The following is an 18,590-nucleotide window of genomic DNA, read 5'->3' as shown; positions in this document are numbered from 1 at the left end:
TCGGTAGCAGATTTGCTTAATTTGTAACAAAATTTAATGTTATGACGTTGTTTCATTTCGAAGCACAAGAGTTGAGATGTCATTCTCTCTAAACATACATTTATTCTTTCAGTTTTCTATTTTATCGTTTGGTCTTTTAATTTGTCCGGTTACTTAATGGGCGCACATTGTATTATTAACTAATCGTTAAATATTAAATATTTTTATTGTTCTGTCGTCATCGTCCAACTTTTTTTAAAAACTGGTAACTCAAATAATTTGTTTTCTACCTCATAATATTTTTTATTTGCTCCCAAAAATGTGACATAAAATTATCGAAAGAAACCTAGCTTATTTCTTTTTTCAATACTAGAAATATATTACTGTTTCAATCACATTTCGTTTCTATCTAATAAGTGTTAACAGCAAAGTCTAAGTGCGCTTAAAACAATGATCTATAATCTATAACTTTATCAGACAATGTTATATAATTTTAGACGTAATAATAGGGTAAATGTCAATGATGTAATCAGTTCTGATAGGAATAGTTGAAGGAAAATAGTTCTACTAACGTATGTAAGTGACTAATTTTCATTCGATTGAATGACGTGAAAATTCTGTATATTTGATTTAATTAAAGATAATGATTAAAATTGAACTCTCATTTAACTCATTTAATTTAATTATGTAAACATAAAATATACATAGATATAATTCCTAAATTGAAACTCCAACATATCCAAAAAAGTAATTAAGAATACTATAATTAATCAAATACAACGAATTAAAACTATATGCACAGATACAATAGATTTACAACGCGAAATTTTGATCCTTATTAAAATTCTCAAAAATAATCTTATTCCCATTCAATTTATCAACCATTGCCTTAAAAGAGCAGGCGTTAAATACTCACTCTAAATCTTTTAACTGATAGGGATATGATAATTTTTTCCTAAACCTGAGAAGGCGGTATAAGTTGGATGACTGTCAGTTGGAATATTTGTATATAGTGTAATTACTCAATTGTATATATTGTAAAAAGCTAATTGTCTTCAGACATATACTGTTACTATATTGTTACTAAAAAAATGGGCCTATTTCATGCCTTTAGTCTGTCTATTAGCTCTTGGACAGTGAAAATTCCTTTTTCCTTTCTTAAATTCTTAATCATTGCGACACGACAATTAGCCAGAAATTAATTAATTTCCATTCATTCGTATTTTCAAAAAAATCTTAACAGACAGTCTCACTCAGATAAGAACTCCACAAAATACATCCCTCAAGAATTCCAAGTCCCACCCACTACCATAAATTACTTCACCCAAGTCTTACCGACTGATATTATTCAAAACCCCTACTGCCGCTAAGAATTTTCGGACACCCCACACTTATGAGTCAGACACGAAGAGAACACTTTGCCAACTCCCCCACTAGAAAGAATGTAAGTTACTTAATACCTTTTCTGACCTTTACAATTGAAATTCTATTCTTCATGATGATTTAACTCCAGTCCCCGTTAAAACATTATTAACATTTTGCTTTCAAATTACTTCAAAACATCTTTCAAAATATAACTTACCAGTATGGATTCACACTTTTAAAATAATTCTACTTTAATTAAACTTAGGAGATAATATAATCAATTAATCAATACTGTTTAGGAAATAAATTATTATTAACTAACTTTGCAGCAATTGCGCAAGTAGTAATAACTTGTATTCGCACTAAATGGATTTAAGATCATACAACATTATATATATATATATATATATATATATATATATATATATATATATATATATATATAATATAGATGCTTACATACATACACAAATTTCACAATTAGTTTGTAAATCATGTACCAAGTAAAAAGGAATGTGAGTGTTATATATTTGTCATTCAATTATTTACGCAATGTATCAATAACCCCAATAAATACAAGACAAATATACCAATGTTTAAAAATACAAAACCTATACCTTAAAAAAAAAGTTTAATCTATTACTATACACCCTATCCTCTCATTAACCGTATAAGCTATTTCTCCCACTTTCCTAGCGTGCCTTCGTGGTGAAATGGTCATGACACTGAGCCGGTATTTCAGAGGTCCGTGGTTCGATTCCCGGCGACGGTGATTGCTAATTTTTCATCTCTCCGGCCTCCAAGAACATCCTAATGTCTCCTATACAGTGGCGCCCGAACTAAAAGGGTGGTGGATGACGATTTCTGCCCACCCAAGATTTGGCGATTGGTTCCTCTAAAAACCACAGTCGTACTTTAAAAGGGGGAGTATATAAGGTATTTCTCCCGCCTTCCTAGCGTGCCTTCGTGATGTAGTGATCAACACGCTGAGCCGTATTTCAGAGGTCCGTGGTTGGATTCCCGTCGAAGGCGATTGCTAATTTTTCATCTCTCCGGCCTCCAAACATTTCGTAATGTCTCTACAACCCTTTTAGTGTATACGAAACAACGAATAAATTTATTGACAACAATTATAGGATAATAACTAATATAGGATAATAATAATTGTTTCACAGCAACTTAAATGTCCTTCGGACCCTATTAGACTGCCAAGTGAGCTATCCCTTCGTCTGTAGAAATACAATAAAATCTTATGAAGGTTTTAAATAAACCTTTTTATTAAAGTTTTAACTTAACAGAGGCATAAACAGCACGAAATCTAGCTCCGCCATTTGCGGGTATTAAATAATATGAAATTGAAAATACAATCTAAAGTGGACTCGTAGCACGGAACTATATAAGTTAGACTCGGCGTCGGCTCAAAAAGTGTAATGGCGCAATTTAACTGAAGCAAATTGGCTAATGCCGGAATAACTAGTAAATCCAGACGGGAGCAAAATATAGCCGCGAGGATCTTTGACGAAAACGCTGTTCAAACATTCAAGACCGTCATCTTCTTAATTCATTTGCATGCTGGTGAGGGCTGAAAAAAGAAGACATACTAATTCAGATCCAAATCATAAAAATCTGAAGTGGACACCACATGACTTCCTTATCTGCTCTATTAAATTATACACTTTTTGCTGAATTTCATTTAAATTTATTTTCTCGAATGTAATTGGAGCTTTCTCATTCAATTAATTCAGTTCTCACTTCGCGGCAAGGCAAAAATACATAAAAACTCAAAACAGCTTCATTAAAATTTGTAAAACATTTTTTTACAATTAAAATTAAGAGTTTCTATGGAAAACAAACGATTTGGCCTGTAGAAGGCAGATTTTTCGGTGCATTAAACTGAAAGTTTACTTTTGGTTCCAACCGGCCAAATAGACATTGAAGTTGGAAGTGGCAAAAAGACACTGACTATTTTCAGTGTTTCACTAACATTTTCAAATGTAAACAAATGGCGGCTTCGTTAGACTCAGTAGCACTTAAACAATCTTTAAATTCTGGATAATTCTACAACTATTGCATGCAGATTAACTAAAGGCAGAAGCCTTAACCACAGCATAACAACAACATAATTCAATTACTTTTAAAGAAACAAAAACCCGCACAATTTATTATCATACTAATAAGCACTAAATAAGGTAAATTTAGGTTAATTTTAGGTAAAAATTAAGATTCAATAGCGAATAATAGTTTAAGTTCGTGTAACAAGAAACAACAAGTTGGATAAGTAACCTTTTATTATTCCAATAAGATTTAACAAAACTCCGTCTGAGAGTGTAAGCCGACTATTGGGCTTGAACTTAAGAGACTAAAAACAAACTAAAATTAAGATTAACTAAAGAGATATAGCCGAAGCTATCAAGATTCTAATCGAGTTGGGCCTTAACTCTATTTGACTACAAAGCTTATCAAAGGCCTGAGTACGGCCGAGCGTAATAACAGCTTTGAGAGAGATTAGCCAAAAGGCAGACGCGCGCAAATCAGAAACTCTGTTTCTCTCTAACTCTGCAAGTAGACTTCGCGGTTTAAATACCGCTCCTCCTCATTAAGTATTCAGAGTGATTCCAAAACTACGTTCTGGCCGGAAGTAGTAAGTTGAAGTTAAGAATTTGACAGGAAAGCTAACTTAAAATTTAACTGTTAATAATATTAACATAATCCTTACAGACTTTTACAATTAATGTGATATTTTATGTTTTTACCAAGTTTTTAATTTAGCACGTAATTTAAATGTTTTTCTGAATAGCATTAAAGATTATGATTTTCTTACTGTTCCTAGGAGATAATTTTACGTATTTTTAATAAATAAATTATATCTATATATATCTCTCTATATTAAATATATATAAATATTTGTATATATAAATGTTAATTCATATATAAATACTCATAAATTTTGATTCAAAGATTTAAGTAAACATTTTAATTAATCGTAATAAATTGTCTAATACTTGCGCAAAAAGCTGTAAAGTAATAAAATAATAATTTATTTACTAATGTATTATTTAGTATCATCACCTTTGATAAAGATAGTTAGAATTCTATTGAAATGAAGTAATTTCTAAGCATATTTAAAAAATGAATCTTGAAAAATATTTAAAATTGAAACATCAAAAATGAATCAAGAATAAATTGAAAATGGAAACTTGTAGCGGCATTAGGTATTTTTGGAAAGCAGCAGATGGGGAAAATGAGCAATGCCCTCGCGGGGAATTGAACTACGGACCTCTGGAATACGCGCCCAGCGTGCAGACCACTACACTACGAAGGCATGCTAAGAAGGCGGGAGAAATACCTTATATACTCCCCCTTTTAAAGGGGCCACTGGGGTTTTTAGGGAACGCAATCGCCAAATCCTGGGTGTGGAGAATCATCATCCACCACCCTTTTAGTTCGGGCGTCACTGTAGAGACATTAGGTATTTTTTAGAAGCAGCAGATGGGAAAAATGAGCAATGCCCTCACCGGAAATCGAACCACGCATCTCTGGAATACGCGCCCAGCGTGCAGACCACTATACTACGAAGGCATGCTAAGAAGACGGGAGAAATACCTTATAAACTTTTAAAAAGGTACAATTAAAATTGAAAATGTAATCAATAAGTCAAGTAATTACCATATTTGACCGGAAATTAGTTGACTTTTCAATGGAAACAAACCAACTTCCGATCAACTAACAATAATTAATAAATGTAAAAGTGTTTCATCTTTTACTCAAGTAAGAATTATAAATATATATATATACTAATATAAAAATAGACTAAAAATTAGAATTAAAGAAATTGTAAAAACGTCCTAGGCCGAATATTTTCTTTTTTGTCAGTATTCAGTCTTTGAATCCGTGACCCCGGATATCAGCTGTACGAAGTTAAACAGTGGAATGGATTAAAATATCTTTCCATAATGAAGGCTATTTTATAATAAATTCGTTGAAATACGTTAATAATTATTACCGCTAGTTATTTTGCAGCGCCGCAGGTGTTGGTTGAAAAAGGGTTCAAGGCTAAATCTTTGTAGATGGGCTGTATGTTTTAGAAATGAATGATTTCTAACTGCTGAGAATATGTGCCTATACTTTACTTTTATAAGATTTGAAGCTTTTTTAAACATTGAACATATTTTTCCTGATTTTTGAATGATAGGAAGCCACTGCAGAGAGAATGGCAAGCATGATAATTGAATGCATTTCAAAATTTAATTTCAAGGCCGTCCCAAGTACAAGAGATTCAAGTACCTTACAGATTCTGTTTGATCCCTTGATCTGTTGATGCTGAAGTAATCATTACGTTATGCTGATTGGATGGAAATTTGTTTATTCTTTGCATGAAATTTCAAGGCCATTTGATTTAAATGTATATAATCTTTCAGTAGCAAAAAGAAAAGTCTGTTGGGATATAAACATAAGCACGAGGTTAGACGTTAATGACAAGCAGACTCCTATTATCGAAAATGTTTCTTTTCTTTCTCATTTTCCAATTTCGATTGTTTTAGTGAAAGAAGGTATTTGTCTTTTGAGGAAAGGTTCTATTCAATATTTGTTCTGAAATTTTAATTTTATTCTCATTTGTGGTATAACTACTAATTGATACTAAGTGACTGAATACAGAAATGGAATGAGAGAGAATTCGATATAATTAATTAAAATTTGACAATAAAAATGCAAAAGCAGGAAAATTTACGAAGTTTTTTTATTTCTAATTGTAGATTAAAATCTTGGAAGCTTTAGAAATTGAAACAGAATCATTTTTATAAATCTACCAATAAAGCCGAGGACTTTGAAGACAGATTGCACATGCTGTATATAACTATTATGATACTAGATTTTGTTTTTACTTCCTTGTACGAAGTAAAAAGGAAGTATTGTAATCACGAAAAATTCGGGGTACCATATTTGTATTACCGAAAATATCCATTTTGACCGCTATCGAATGCAAGTTAACGATGTTTCTCCGTGACATCTATATGTAAGGACAGAAAAAAAGGCCTCTTTTTCCCCAAACGGGAATTATGAAACTGGTTTAAAACCGATTCAGAAGAAATTTTTTTCGTGGCGTGTGTACGTACGTACGTATCTCGCATAATTCAAAAACCTGTAGCCTTAAAACGTTGAAATTTTGTATATAGGACTGTTATAACGTAGTTGCACCCCTCCCGTTTTGATTGCATTGGTCGCACCAAAAGTATATATATATATGTGACGATAGAATTTAGTTTGGCGGTCGGGAACTTTTGAAGAATCATAAAAATCACTTGATATTTCAAATATATCTTTATTACTTGTTGCACTACACAATGGGGGCCAATTTGCACCCCACAATTTTGATGATTACATTTTTAACCAAAGCAGAAGACGTCCTTCGGCCAGCAAGCACAAGCAGAGAAAGAGGGTGGGGTAGGATTGCAACAATATTTACAGTAAAATTTTTCGTTAATCTGATTGGCTAAAATAAGCAATGCAGAAGTTTCAAGATGACATAATGCGGAATACGTTTTCAGATATGACGCAGTTTAGAGAAAGCTATTACTAGAGATAAAGCACCCAAATTAAAAATGAGCAGTTAAGAGGCATTTTAAATTATAATTTTGATTTGCATTTTTTTATCTTACATATATATATATATATATACCCACTCTGTTACTCGGCTTAGTGAGCTCAGTCTTGTTTTATTCTTGGTAATTTGTCCATTTTTTTGTTTTTGGTAAATTGTCCATTTTTTGCTTTAAAAATGTTTGAATTATATTGTTCTTATCTTCCGGTTAAGGTTTTCATGCCTGCCTTTATTTAATCTGCATGCAATATTTGTAGAAAAGTTAAAAACAACTTAAAAGTTGTTTAAGTGCGGCTAAACCTAATTTTGTTACCATAGCAGCCATATTTGTTTACATTTGAAACTTATCAGAATAGTTAATTAAGTGTTTCTGCAGCTCCAGTATCTTTTTGCCGACTGAGACCAAAAGGAAACTTTTAGTTTTGTGCGCTGAAAAATCTGCCTCCTTGCCTGCTGGCGTCGCTTTTGCGTAGAAACTGTAATTGTAATTGCAAAAATTGTCTTTTTAATTATTTTAACTGCATTTGGTGTTTTATATTTTTCTATATCTTTCATTGTTTAACGAAAATATTTCAAGTTTTTATGTATTTTTGGCTTGTCACGAGGTGAGAACTGAATTAATTGAATGAGAAATATATCTCTAATAAAATTTGTGGAAATAAGTGTAAACGAAATGCAGGAAAAATGCGTGTAATTTAATATTCCTTACGAGGAAGTCATGTGATGTACACATCAGCATTTTTATTTAACTGATGACAAGGGTTCTATCGCCTTACAAATTATTTCAAAAACTGATGGAAAGGTATTTGAAGTTTCCATAATGCCTAACTTGTGTATACTTCTGTATACAGAGAAAAAAAAAAAACTGAAGAATATTTAAGTAATAAATACTATTAATGCCGTGCAATACGTTGTGAAATTAATTAATATACTCAAAAAGAGATAAATACATACAATTCATATTAGCCAATAGTGGTAAACTTTCTAACAAGAAGGCACAAATTAAAAACAATCGAAGTAAAAAGTTGAATATGAATAAAAACTAAAATTAATAAAAAAACTGAGCTCAAACTAAAATAAAAGAAAATCAATACAAAAATAAAAGAATAATCATTAACTGTTAAATAATAATTAATAGATAATAGCTGATAACTCCTTGGTCTCCTTCATAAATAATTACTATTTTATTTTTGTGTTAATCCCTTGCAGTTATAGTATTATATAATAATTATTATATACTATATAATTATGTGGTCTCCTTGAAAATTCTGGGCAATTTGCCCAGAAGGGCTTTTAATTTCGTTTTGGCATTTTGCGTTGATTCACTATAAACGGTGAATCACTTTTTAAATTGTTGCCACCAAATATTAGAGCCCTTTATTATATTTAAAGACATTAAATAGTGAAGAATCTGCATAAATGTGTGTATGTTTCTCGCATTGCGATAAAACAACGGTACCTAGAGCCATCCAATTTTGAATAACGTACGTCTCCACCCGAATATGGGCATCTGGAAGCCCAAATTTGGAATTTGTTTTATTATGTATTTGATGTTTTACAAATTTTTAACGCATTTTTGATTAATGAACACAGCGATGTTAAAGCCAGCAATGGCAATATTTCACGAGGATAAAAAAAAAAAAAAAAAAAAATCTCCAGCGCTCGAGACTGTGTATCGAAAATTCTAAAGGTATGTTTTTTTTAAATTTTTTTGTGACATTGCTGTTGAATTGAATTTTATGGTTTAAGTGGCAAAAAACATGATATTTACTAAGTAAAGGTAACACACAAAACGTTAAAAAAACGCCCCTTTGGGCGTTTGTTGTTGCTATTGTTCTATTTAAGGAAAGCTTATCTTTATAAATCAACTTCTGGAATTAACTATTTAGATATTAAGGTACTAATTTCTTTGAAGATTTTCGTAAGCATTAAAGGAAAAATATTATTTGCATTAACTATCATCGTAGAAAATAAATATGAATTCTGTTTAAAAATGTGTCTGTGTTTAAATAAGGAAAAGAGTTTTAGGCATAGATTTCCTGAATGATTCTGCGAAGAATGAGGAAAAGCGTAAGTCATATGAAAGTCATTTAAATGAAGCTAAAAATGAAAAAAAATTTTGGACTAATTTCCTTGTTTTGGAATTTGACAGTTAATGATTCATTTATATAAGCAGTCTAGAAAAGTCACACATGGCAAGCATTTAAAATTCCTCTATACTTGACAAGTAATATCTTCGCTGTCGCTTAAAATCTTCATTTTAACAGAACAAAAACAAATATGAAATGAGGCTCGTGATATTTATCCGCTATAATGAGCAGTTGTTGCAAAGAGTTCAAGGAAAATCTTGCAATAGTTTAAAAAATTGTTAGGTCATGATTTAGTTAATCATTCATTACAGAATGTATAAAATAAAAGCAGCTTCCTACATACATATTTAAATAAAGAATAAGCTAAAGATTAACGTTTATGTAAAGCATTCAGTATGTTCTTAAAAAGAAAATGAAACAATTTTCGTAATTTAATTTACCTTTTATTAGCTTATAAGGTATTTCTCCCGCTTTCCTAGCGTGCCTTCGTGGTGTAGTGGTTCTGCACGCTGGGTCGGTATTCCAGAGGTCCGTGGTTCAATTCCCGGCGAAGGCGTTTGCTTTTTTTTTTATCTTGCCTGCTTCCAAAAAATCCTAATGTCTCTACAAGCTAAAATATGCGACCAAAAGTCAGAAGATTTTAAAGCGTAAGAAATTTTTTAACACACGCACAAATATATATGTAAAAGATCTGAGTAAATAATTTAATTAATCGCAATAAATTGTTTAATACTTGCGCAAAAGCTGCAAAATAATAATTTATTTTCTAATAGATTATTTAGTATATTATCTCCTTTGACAAAAGTAGTTAGAATTATATTGGAATATTTAAAATGGAAATCTTGACTGTATTTAAAAAGGAAGCATCAAAAATGAATCTTGAATAATTTAAAATTGAAACTTTAAAAAGTTAAAATGTAATCAATGAACTAAATAATTATCATCTTTGACCGGAAATAAGTTGAGTCAACTAATTCCACAATTTCGTTCTTCTTGCCACACGCTGCTAATTAATAGTCCATAATTACAAATTAAAATTTCTAAAAATATGATATTGTTAAGAACTATCCGACATGCGCTGGGGACCCGTTTAAAACAAACAATAAAGTAAATCCACAATCCAACTAAATTAAATGCAAAAAGATATGAAAACAAAACTTACATAAAGATAACCTTCAAAAACCATACACAAAAGATTCAAGAACATTATTCTTTTTAATAAATTAAAAAAACTCTCGAATGAGTCTAAAAAGTAAGAAATTTAGAACCAATTTCACAAAGACCCAAAAGAAGTGAAATTCAATACCAATAAATTTCAAAATATTCTATAAATATATGAAATAAGATTTAAAAAATGCGAAATACTAAAAAGGTTTATTTAAAGCAACTATTAACAGATGAAAGTAATTTACAAATAAATCATTAAATTTTATATTTTTCAGTTTTATGCAATTACTTTAAAAACTCATATTTTAGGCGTTAGAGCAAAATTTGCCAGTAAGTTTATTTTTAATTAAATTTTCTTGTTTAGCATATAATTCTTCGTCGCAGGCCGATAAAAATTATCTTTTTAGTTTCTTGTACGAAGAAGGAAGTATTGTAATCGCGAAAATGTTCGGGTGTCATATTTGAACGAAAATATCCATTTTGACTGCTATCGAATGCAATTTAACGATATTTTTGTATTACATCTGTGCGTAAGGATTGAATGAAGAACTTTTTCACAAAACGGGTTGCATAGAAGATTTAAAATGCATTCAAAAAAGATTTTTTTTCATGACATCTGTACGTATGTTCCTTGCAAAACTCAATAACGAGCAGTCTCAGAACTTTGAAATTTTGTATATAGGACTGCTATAACATGTAGTTGCGCACCTCCCTTTTTGGTTGCAATCGGTCACACCAAATCGCGATACCACCAATCTGTTAGTTGGCTCTCCGCGAGCTCAGTTGTTTTTATTCTTATATGTTGGAAAATTGTGCATTTTTTGCTTTAAAAATGATTGAATCATGTTCTTATCTTCCGAGTAAGGTTTTATGCCTTTAGCTAATGTGCATGCAATAGTTGTAGAATTATCAGCAATTTAAAAATTGTTCAAGTGCGGCTAGGCCTAATTTTTTTTACTGTAGCAGCCATATTTGTTTACATTTGAAACTTAGTAGAATAGTGAATGAAGTCCCTTTCTGCACCTTGCTTGTTTTTGCTTAAAACTACGTAGATTTTAATTCTAATTTTGTTTGCGTAGATTTTAATTCTAAGAATTTTTTAAAAATTGATTTTAATTGTATTTAATGTTTTATATTTTTCAATATTTTGAGGTTTTATGTATTTTTGCCTTGCCGCGAAGTGAGAACTGAATTAATTGAATGAGAAATATATCTGTAATGAAATTCGAGGGAATACATTGAAATGAAATGCAGCAAAAATGCGTATAATTTAATATTCCGTACAAGGAAGTCATGTGGTGTTACATAAGAGATTTCTTAAAATTCTTTTCTTTCTACTTTTCTACGCAAATCAAGTTTTCATTTGATTTACCGATAAAGATTTAATTATAGCAATTGGAAAGAGTAGGTGTGAAAAAATCCAGATTCAAGTGTTAAGATTTTAATTTGAAAGTTTTTTAAATCTAAATCTTTCAAAATTGAATTGTTTTTAATTAAAGTGGCTATAATTCCTCATAGCAGTTCTATAAAAATTACCTTTTTTTCTTAAAATTTAAGAAATAAATCCCTAATCTTTTCATCCTTTTGCGGATAAAATCTGCAAGCTAAAAGAACTTGTCTAATTTTATTTTTGTAAGTTTTTTTAAAATGTACAGTAAAATGGGCGAATTAATATGGCATATTTTCTATCCAGCTTCACATATCTGTAGCGGGAAGGTCATCGTAAGAGGTTAAATTGCGAGTCTGAAATTTTAGTCTAACATTATAAACATATCAACATATATCAAGTACAGAAACATATATCAAAATTGGACCCTATGCTTTTAAGGAACGCTTAGTTACTTTTAAGCAATGCATTGTTTTTTTACTTCTAAAATTCCTATATAAGTATTTATTTCTATAAAATGAAAGTTTTAGCTATTGTTTTTGCGTATATTTTATTAAACTTCTTTACTGTCATGCATATGAACTGTGAATTTAAACGTTACTGGCAGTTTTGTAATGGTGAGTTTTGAAAAACATGTTGTTCCTTAACTTTTGGAGGGCAGCGAATTATATTTTTGCCATAGACTTTTTTTTACTTAATACTTATTTTTGACTATTATTTACTTAATAATAATATACTTTTGAAAAAGGATATTTTCAAAAGAAATAACTATTATAATCCCCTCATATAAAAATAAAAACTTTCTTTATTGGCAATTAAAATCGACACAGATTTTGAGTGAGAGTTATTTACTGTTAAACAAATATATTTATTTCAAATACGTTTTAGTTATAGAACAACTTTGTAACGAAAATAATTAAGCGTTAGAATGTGATTTATTTTTTATACATGATATCTGTGAAATTAATTTTGTGATAAAATTATACACCATCAAAATTTTTCCAATAAAATATTAATTGGTTCAAAAATTCGACTGATTTTTCTCTGACAACACGTACGATAATATATATCATTAATGCGCATTTCCAAGTATAACCCTAAAACCATGGGAATCTGAGAAATTTTATAACATATGTGTAGTGAATAGTAGGGTATTCATCAGATCTACAGATAAGCTGCATGAAAAGGAATTATCTGAAGACTTGAAAAATATGATAATTTCATAAAACGAAACACCCATAAACATGCATTGTCATGTAAAAATAGCAACTCTGCTACGGAGTTACTAATTTTAAATGAGAGAGATAGCAATCTATTAGTAGTATCACAGAGAGAGATCAAACTAATAAAAGCAGTAGGAGACCAAAACTAACAAAAAGATGTAAAGACAGACCAAATAAATAAATAAATAAATAAAAACCTGCTAGTGTATCGAATTACACCAGTTAAAAGTTGCTAAAACCCCTCAAATACTGTGAATTGAAGGTTTCTTTAAAAACAGTAAGTAGACATCTACATGTAATGAGTCTGCAAAGCCAAAGGGAAAGCCTTGAGAACGTTTCGAATGAGCTAAAAATATAAGAATTGGATTGAAAATAAAAATTTTTCAAACGAGATTCGTATATATGTTACGTGAAAGACCGAAATCTGTAGAAGCATTCACGTAGTCACTTTCGGTATGTCCGAAATATTTGATAAATGTTCTTATTTCACACTTACACCGTGAAATGTCGACATTCACCATTCACTGATGTTGAAGGTTCCGTGCGCTGGAGATAAAAAGGTCCACCCTCGTAGAGCGTTGTCATTGCTCGCTTTTAAATCGTTGAGTTTGTTACTCAAAAGTTCGTTAAAGTTTAACAAATTATGAAATCGATAATAAAACAAATTCTAAATTTCAAATTTGGTCTTCTACATGCTCATATTCGTAGGAGGATTCCGTCATTCAAAATTCGATGGCTCTATGTACCGTTGTTTTATCACAATGCAAGAAATAGACATACATTTATGCAGGTTTTTCATTATTTAATTTCTTCAAATATAATGCAGGACTCTAACATTGGGTAGCAGCAGTTTGAAAAATGATTCGCCGTTTATAATGATTCAACGCAAAATCGCAAAACGAAAACAATAGTCCTTCAGGGCCAAATCCCCTTTGAATTAAAAATAAAATATTTGGTCTTTTACTGACGTATTCGGTATATGTTGACATTCATCAATATCGATCATTCATGCTAACATGTACTATACTGTTCTGGAGAAAATGCAGGATTACTGTGATAGGCGAACATCAAAAGGAAAGCTTAACAAATTTTTGAAGACATACGCATCTAATTAGTATTTTGATTTTGAACTGATCAGCGTTTGTAATATTTATACTTGTTAAACTTTTGGTGTGACAGCTAAAGTACGTGTAGGAACCACATCGGAGAAGGGTTAAAAGAACCCTTTATTAAAACTCTTTAAAATTCACAAAGCGTCGAATTGACGCTAACAAACTACGCCTCGCTCGGCCTAACGCGCTGCCAAATTTAAATAGTCTGGCATTGACAATAAGAGGAATGAAAGTTTATAGGAAAGAAAATATAAACTTAACTTGGTTATTCAAAATAAATATATATCCCTACAAGTTAATAATTAAGTTTTCGAATAAAATGTTTTTAATTATTTTTTATAAATTGTACTTGAATTGGAAACAGCAAAGCATATGAAGAAATACTGGAGTAGTTTTTACTTCTGACTGTCAAAGAACAATTTCAGTGAGCCATTTCGCTTTGCAATGAAATTTTTCTTGTCACAGATCTAAATCTGTGAAGTAGCAATTAACAAAAAGGACCACGGACAATATTAAATTATTCCAAAATAAACCCAGAAAAATCTATGTGGAATATTTAAATGTTGGCATAAAATTATATAAAATTTGTTTGAAAAATTAATGCTTTCAGTTCCGAAGAAATTTTGTCTTGTCGTGAAAACACGGTTGAAGCAATACACCATAGTACTTACACCATAGCAATTAACATTTGGTTGAAGTGAACCCAACCAAATCTTAATTGCTATGGTGTTTTATTTAGTTGACTTAACGATGTTTGTCATTATGGTTGGAAGTTTGTCATCGATTCTTAACTTACTTTTCACAAGTTATAGAGTTCAAATTTTGTACACACATTGTTTCTAGACGCCAATGCAATGTGGTGCAGTGATTTGTTCTAAATTTTGATTATGATTTTTTAAAAGTTAATGTTTAAGCCAATTTTCTATGTATCTTCTTTAACGAACGAACTAAAAATCTCAGAAATTTAATGTTTGCATCATCAGATAGAGAGCAGAGAAAAAGTCTTCTAAATGAAATTCATGTCAAATTTATACATCATTCCTGACCTTTTAGCGAACTTTCGAAAATCGTTCAATTTTTTCCAACTATTTAACGTTTATGATTTAAAAATTTTAACATCCAAAAACGCATGGGTTAGCAAATTTTGAAATTTTCACAATTTTTAAAACAAACATTTTGCCTTCCCTTAAAACAAGAATGAGAAAAAAATATTAATCGTATTATTTTCTACACATTTTTAAAAGATATACTGCAGTGTAACACAGAATAGTTTCTACGTTTGACATTGCATGAAAACATCGTGTCATGGTTATAATATTACTGCGTCATAAGGAAATTTATCGCGTCGTCTTTAATATTTTCCATTTCATAAATTTATATACATTTTTATCAGCATTTCAGTTTAAGAGTTAATTTTCTTAATTTTATTGAGCACGTAATGTTATGTTTTTTTCACGATAATGTTGCACCAAGTATTTTGAAACTCGCTTTGAAGACCATTGCGGCTAGCTATCCACCTACACAGTGGCTGCGCATTTTTACTGATGGTTCTGTTTGACTGCCATTTTAAAGTTGGCCCTGGTGTTTTTTCGAATGTTTTTTCTTTTTACGTCCCTGCACCATACATTGGTACCTCCTTTGATGGTGAAGTAGTAGCCATATGTATAGCCCTAAAGCAATCATTAGCTATCCAATTAAACAAGTTTGCAAAGGCAGTCCTTTTTTATGATTCTCACGCAGACATTCAATCAAGTAGCTCTCTTGAGCACTCATTAACACTGAAATTTTGCAATGTCAAGAATCCCCTGAGTACTGTCACTTTAAAGGGGAAACAAATCATTCTCCAGTGGGTACCTGGCCATTTTGGCCTTTGGGGCAACGAACAAGCGGACTTCCTTGCAAAAAGAGGTGCCAGCTTACTACAACATCCTAATGCAGACATTTCCTATTGGAGAATTAAACTGTTCTTAAAAAATTATCTACATCTAATATCTTACAAGATCTTCAGACTTATATGGGCTTAAAAAGTCGGAGAAGGTTAAGTCTTTCTCTTATTTCTGACAGTTCAAGATGCAATGCAATTGTGGCTTTCCGTCTGTCTACAGGACATGATTGTCTTGCTGCCCACCTGCACAGCTTAGGCATTTCAAGCGATCCTGTTTGCCCCCTTTGTGATTCTGGAGAAGAAATGGACATGGACTACCTGCTTCGATATGGGGCTCTTTGTGGTGTTACAGAAGAGACGAGATACTGGGAGGCAAGAACGCTGTTTAGGCAATAACTTCGGTCTTTTTGTTCTTAATTCTATTGTTTATAACCTTTGTTTTTAAGATTATAATTCTTTGTAACTTTTTACCTAGCCATTGAAAATTTAGAAAATTATTCTTTTATGGGATTTTGAAATTGTAGTTGGAAATTTGAAATTGAGAATAGTAATGTTATTGAAATTGATCTTGAATTAGTGAAATATATAATATATTGTTTAAGGATGACAACGCAATGCGATAAACCGAGATTTTCAAAATTCAGTTAAGATTTTTTTTTTTAAATTTAATGCTGGCACGATTTAAGTACATATATTTATTTAAAAAGAACAAACTAAAAATATCAGAATTTTACTGTTTGCTTCATCGAGCGAAAAAAGTCTTTTGAATTAAGTCTATAAGAGATTTTAATGTAATTTCTAATTTTCTTTATTTTTGATCATTTGACATAAGCAAGTGTTATAAGTAAAACAAAGATTACTCATTGCTGAAAAATAATTTTTAAATTAAAAATTTGATTGATAACGTATCAAAAAAAAAACGAAAATAAAAGTAATAAAATAAAAAAAAATTTATAAAATAAACCTTTTATATAATACTCTTAAAGCAAGTGATCAAATAATTCCGTTTACAAAGTTCATCCACAATTTTATGTCACAAATAAAAAAAAAAAAAAAAAAAAAAAAAAAAACTCAGGCGCCTAAATAACAAAATGTTATAACGATCTACATTACCAAAAGTGTAAGCCATTAATTTTGTACATTTATGCAATTTCGTACATTCGAACATTTTTCTCATATTACAAGGATATAGCATGCTTTTTTATTGGTGATATAAAGATGTAGATGAATTTTGCTGAGGGAATTATTTGATCTGTTGCTTATATGAAACTATATGATAAAATTAATTGTTTTTAGCCCAAAGGGCCGTTAACCCGGAAGGGCTATTAGTCTCGAAACGGCATTTTGCGTCGAATCACACAAATGCGATATATCACTTTTCAAATTGTTGCCACCAAGTATTATCGTCCTGTATTATATGTAAAGAAACTAAATAATGAAGAATCTGCATGAATATGTGTATGTTTCTCTCACTGAATAACATAGTCTTCCACCCGAACATGAGCACTTGAAAGCCCGAATTTGGAATCTGGAATTTGTTTTATTGGCTATTTCATATTTTGTAAAGCTTTAACGAATTTTTGATTAAAAAACTCAATGATTTCAAAGCGAACAATGGCAACACTACGGGAAAAAAAATTATCTCCAGCGCACGAGATTGTCTATCGAAAATTCTAAAGATATGCTGTTTTTAAATATTAGGGGCGTTAGCCTAAATGCCCTCGAGACGTGTATGTGTCTGTAAATGGGGGGAGGAACGCCCGTGTGCGCGTAATGTAAAATCTGAAAGCTTTCAGATTTTATTTTTCCCTTTCCCTCCTTTTTTATTTTTTATTTATTTATTTTTTATTATTATTATTATTTTTCTACTTTTAGCTAATTAATTGTTTCATGAATCTTAGATAAAAGTTTATTTTATAAAAACTTACTAAATTTTATTTTATTACTTTTATTTCCGTCTTTTTAGTCTGAATGACACGTTATCAATCAAATTATTAATTAAAAACAGTTTTTTAACAATGAATAATTCCTCATTTACTTTCAACGATTCTGCCAAAAAAATTAGGAATTATGTTAAAATCATTGATAAAGTTCATTCAGAATATTTCTGTTTCGCTTTGTCAGATGTACCAGACAATAAAATTCTGAGATTTTCAATTTGTTCTTTAAAAAAATATTTTAAAATCTTATTAATTCTTTTTTTCATTACCTAGAAAGTGTCAGTGCTTTAATATATTTTTCTCACAGAGTTAATTTCACTTTTCTTATTTTGTAATAAAACATGATTTACCTTTTTTTTATAAAATAAAATTTTAATTTATTCTCAGGTGCTGTTTTCATATTGCAATATACGTATTTAAATGTGAAAATTTTTATATAAATATATTTATTTGAAAATAAATAATTCTTTATCTGAATTTATCTGAAAATAATAATTAAAAATATGTGTTTATGTTTACTACAAATTTATCTAATTATATTCTTGTTTATTTTACTGTGAAATTCAGCAAAATCCAGTTTTATTACTGTTAGTTATTCTTAGCTGCCTAAATGAAAAATATTGCGCTACTTTCGGTTTCCTCATATCTATTCCTGTACCTCACATCTGTTCTAAGATTCGATATATTGTGCATTATCGTTAATGCACTGTCATTTTGACCTATTGACTCAACAATTGAATAGCTTCACCGCTTACAGAATCTTGTCAAAAAGCGAAATATTATCTCCAAGTTATTTAGAAATAAAGACAAAACAGATAGCAACAATATTGCAGTTCAAAGTAT

General features: G+C 30.3%; 1 protein-coding gene across 2 annotated transcripts in view; it reads left to right on the top strand.

Moving 5' to 3' along the window:
- The window catches only part of LOC118188029 (perilipin-1-like), a 162,690-nt gene that overhangs the window by 106,060 nt on the left and 38,040 nt on the right, over positions 1 to 18,590 (top strand). The window lies entirely within an intron of this gene.

This window comes from Stegodyphus dumicola, chromosome 6 (assembly GCF_044657685.1).
Source record: "Stegodyphus dumicola isolate Sdum_Otavi_A_Nest chromosome 6, ASM4465768v1".
NCBI classification, from domain to species: domain Eukaryota; kingdom Metazoa; phylum Arthropoda; class Arachnida; order Araneae; family Eresidae; genus Stegodyphus; species Stegodyphus dumicola.
This window is presented reverse-complemented; position numbering and strand designations above follow the sequence as displayed.